At 37.7% G+C, this 4953-nt stretch overlaps 1 pseudogene; it reads left to right on the top strand.

Moving 5' to 3' along the window:
- Positions 1 to 3389: 3389 nt before the first annotated feature.
- LOC102841798 overlaps positions 3390 to 4953 on the top strand; it is a 6759-nt pseudogene continuing 5195 nt past the window's right edge.

Genomic DNA, 4953 nt, shown 5'->3' with positions numbered 1-4953 from the left:
AATATGTTATGACGGCCTTAGTTCCAATTGTTATTAATTTACTTAATATTGAGCTGTTTTTAAAATATCAGTGAATGTCCAAAGGGTTACTACTTTAAAAAGGGAATCCACATTCAATAGTACTGCTGAATTTTGAATACAAGATACAAGAATTCAGGAGCTTTTTAGTAAAATTGCAATGCTATATTACATTAAGTGCCCTCAAGTCAATTCCAACTGATAGCCTCCCTGTACAGGGCTTCTGAGGGGGGCTGGTGGGTTTGAAGTGCCAACCTTGTGGTTAGCAAGCAGTGCAATACTTATTCTACAGCATCACACCAGAGCCTCTAAAATGCAGTAATAATACAAACTATGCATGGGAGCAATTTTTAAAAAACTAAATAAACTGGACAGATCAGACAGTAGTAGGATTAAGGGATTGTCAAATAGCGTTTTTGTGCTTGATTACTAATACATGTGTTTGGATTAGCTAGCAAGTCATTGAGTATTCCAAACCCTGTGCAAAAATGCAACCATCAAGTTATCTGGCTGTCTCCTTTGTCCTTTCATCAGAGCACAACTTCAGCCTGTGGCCCAACTCACTATCCACATTAGAATTAGCAATATTTGAATATTTCAGTATTTGACAACACCTAAATAGTGAGTATCCCCTGCTTCCAGAAAAGACTAAGAGTAATGCTTTCAATATGTTAATATTAGCTGCTCCAACTGGGCCTTTAAATATTACTGGGTAGAGAAGAAAATAACTACAGGGTAGAAATTATGCTCTTTGCAATCTATGAGTTTTAGTTATTTAATTCCTATGTGTGCTCCTCAGTATAACATGTTAATACGTACTTAGAGCCAAGAAAATTAATACTTACAGTCAGAAAAATTCATAACAATGATTAATGGTATAAGTATACTTATTTGCTTTTCTATGTGGCTCTTTAATGTCAATTCCCATCTCCCCTCCCCCAATGAGGGAAAAAGAAAATAGGTGCATATAATATAAACTGGGATAAAACCAATTGCCATCAAGACCATTTGAAATCATAGCTGCTCTAAAGAACAGAGTAGAACTGTCCCCACAAGGTTTCCAGGGCTGCAAATCTTTTTCAGGGAGCAGATTGCCACAGCTGTCTCCTACCAAACTGCCTGAGATAAAAATGGGAAATTATCACTTTAACAATAAACAGCAACTAGCAGTGACTGACTGTTCACTATGTGCCAAGTACTTTATACAAGCAAATATTAACTTTTTCAATTTTCATACTAACTCTACCAGGGAAGTACTTGCATTTGTTTCATTTACAATGAAGAAACAAAGACACTGTGAAGTTAAATAAGGTCCCCCAAATCATAAGTTACTAAGGAGCAAGACATAAATCTAGACAGACTAGCTCCCAAGCGACACTAATCCTGTAAAAAGTCAACCAGTGAGCACCTTGGGCATAGAGATTTCATTTTTAAAACACAGTGAGTCCATGAGAAACCCATTTCTAATCACCGTGGTGGAGGCTGGTGTTTTGGCATTTTATTATTTCTTTCCTAAAGGAAGCTCATGGTTTTGGAGTATGGGTGAACTGGTTTTTCTTTTTTGAAACAGGGAAATAAGTAACAGACTACGAATCCATTGCAAACTTTGTCACACACAAAAAGCATAGTGTTATTGTTTCTATAGGGCTCAAATATAAATTAAGGATGCTAAATCAAACTATCTAGTTTAGCTCTAAATATGCTCTAATTCTAGACCATCAATCACCCAAGAAGCCTAACACCTATATCTTAAGGGGCATTAGTACCAGTTTTCCGAGCCTACCTCACAGTAAGTGCAGACACTTCTTAGGCATTGTTGTTGTTGTTAAGTGCCGTCAAGTCACATTAGCAGACTGATTTATGGAAGGAGTGCTGCCTATTAATAGCATGAGTTTTGAAATAAGATCTGGGTTCAAATTCTGATTCTAGCTTACTAAATGCATTGCCACAGGCAAATTTCTAACCCTTTTATGATACGATTCAATGCTTTCTCCTTTAATTTTTTTAGCCCTAAAACTTAGCAGTTATCTACCATATAAATACACAAAAATGTGCTATGCAAATAATGAAATGTATTCGCTATGTTTGGCAATTAGAAAGCCACTTGTGACCTAGGCCAAATCTGATTTAGTGAAGACTTTAGGAAGCTGCAACGGGATACATCTCACTATAGTGGTTGAGATATGTGAGTAGAGGTAGACTGACCTGACCTGGGTTTTGAGGAATTGGTTTTCAAGGGAAGAAGAAAAATAAATACGAGTGTGTGATGTAAGGTGAAAGACAGGCTGTTTTGAAACAATAAATGGTAGTCACTTTTTAAGTCAAAAGGAAAGAACAAACAGAAGTTGAAAAAAAATATGTAAAACACTAAAAAAAGAGAAAGATCCCAGAAAAGAATATAACTAACAAAATGGGGATAAGGCATTCTAATTAAGTCTAGAAAAAGGTAAGGTTTGGTATGGTGCTATAGGATATGCACTGGATTGGTAACCTTATACAGGCCACTGTAAGTTGGAACCAACTTGATGGCACACAACAACAACAATCCTCCATTTTTTATGTAACAAGATAGACACACATTTACTTCAAAAGAGGCAAGGAAAAAATGTGGGCGAAGATTTCTGAAGGCTGGTCCAAATTTTAAATATGAAGTGGGAATATTCATGGGAAAATTCCATTATTTTTTATTTAATTTTTCCATGAACTTTTTGAAAACCCCTTATATCTATGAAGAGAAATGGGAGAGAGGAAGAACTGTAAAACTGCATAAAGAATATAATGGAAAGAACTTCCAGAAAGATGGCAGACTAGCCACGCCCACTGCACGAACCCTCTACAACAAAGATGTTAAGTGCAGTCAAATCAGTTCCAACATGTAGTGAGCCTGTATAGGTTTTCCAAGGAGCGGCTGGTGAGATTGAACCACTGACCTTGTAGTTCAGACCAACTTTGCAGTCCAGCACATTAACTACAGTGCTACAAGAGACCAAATGAAGCAGGCACAGATGAAAATCCTGGAAACCTGAACAACTTCAAAGAAGAGGTTAGGGAAGTGGATTGAGCTTGCTAGGAGGAGAAACTGAGCAGGAACACTGATAGAGGGAGGCTGAATGGTGAAAGGTTGGCCACAGGTGTTGAGCCCATCCTGAATTATCACAAGCAACTCTATAGAGACAAAAGGTGGCCTGACAGAGAAAACTCACACAGGCAACAGGAAAGGTGTAATTCTTTCTTTTTCCCCATACAATTCTTTCTTTTTCCCCATGCTTCCTTGGTGACCAGAGGTGTGACCAGCTCCCACCCTCACCCATCATCAGCATAGACCCTGCTCTCCACGAGTTCAGAGCCACATGGTGGGAAGCCATGCCAGTATGAGGAGGGAATCGCCTGCAGCGCGCTTTGGTGCCTGGGTTCTGGCCGCCTCGTATCAAGACCTAAAGAACTCACAGAACCATTGGACCAACATTAGTGTAACAGAAACCCTCATAGCCAGCCTTCCTGTCGTCAGCTGCATCAAGGGTCTCCTTAATCTACTTCCACAATGAGGGACCTAAACATAAATAGCATCTAGGCCTATAGAAATTTGATTTAGGGTCATGAACTCTGATGTCACATACCTCCTACACCTACCTTTGGGGGGTAGGAATCCCCCCCAAATCTTTCTATCCAGGGCCAACAGATGTACTAGTTTTCTTTTAAAAAAAGTTCTCTTTAGATCTTTCTTTACTACTTTCTCTTTTCATCTTCCCTCTTCCAGGTTTTTCTAAGTGTTTGTTTTTTTTTTTAATTCTTCTTCTACTTTTTATGTTTCACTTCTATAGCTCCATTTTCCTATCCCTTTTTAGTTATTATGTTGTTATTGTTGTTTTTTGTTAATTCTTTGTTTGTTTATTCTGTTTCATCTTCTTGTGTGTGTATGTTTGGAGTGGGGGGGGTGAGGTTTCTTCTTTTTCTCTCTCGAAAGGAGATAGGAACCATGCCCACACAGCTCGGCCATAACCATATCTCCTGCAGCTCTATCCACTGCACAAAAGCTTACACCATCTCCTATACAACCTAATCTAAGACAGACAGCAGTCAACTTCAGCCAGACCCACCCTAAATTGAAGTGCTGGATGGAAACCGATGTACATGCTTCCATTTTCTAAATACACCCACAGGAGACAATTGGTGAGACCCTACAACCACATCTACATATAATCGTCAATTAAATATCAATATGACAACACTACAGTGCCCTGGAAACAACAATTTCAGCTCACATGAAAAAGCAAGAGAGAATGCCTCAAACAAATAACCAAGATGCATAGACAAAACATGTTTCTGAAGAAGAAAAGGTAATGAAGCTAACTGGAAAAAAAAAATTATATTTAGGTACCTAAAAAGATTAAAAGAAAAATCAAGGAAAGAAGCAAGAAGAACACAATAAAATCTTCAGATGAATTCAGGAAAACACAGGAACAAACACAAAAAAATGCAATTTTGGAAACAATGCAAAACCTGCAATTAGAAATCCAGAAGATTAATACTAAGATTTCAGAAGTAGATAATACATTGAAAGGGCAAAGGAATAAATTCGAATTAATGGAAGCCTGAATTAGTGAGTTTGAAAATAAATCTCTCAATACTACTAAGCTCGAAGAACAATCAGAAAAAAAGAACGAAAAATTCAAAGAAAGTCTAAGAGTTACGTTGGACACTATGAAAAGGAATAACAAGGTGATCGTAATTCCCAAACAGGTAGAGAATAAAAAGCACACAGAAGATTATTGGGAGAGCTGCTAGAAGAAAACTTCCCTAACATCATGAAAGATGCAAAGATACGCATACAAGAAGCTGAATGAACCTCTAACAAGATACATCCCAAAAGAAAATCACCAAACTTTCCAAAATCAAAGACAAGGAAAGAATCCTGAGAGCAGCTTAGAAAAAAAC

Source organism: Chrysochloris asiatica, unplaced genomic scaffold, assembly GCF_000296735.1.
Source record: "Chrysochloris asiatica unplaced genomic scaffold, ChrAsi1.0 scaffold00225, whole genome shotgun sequence".
NCBI lineage: Eukaryota > Metazoa > Chordata > Mammalia > Afrosoricida > Chrysochloridae > Chrysochloris > Chrysochloris asiatica.
This window is presented reverse-complemented; position numbering and strand designations above follow the sequence as displayed.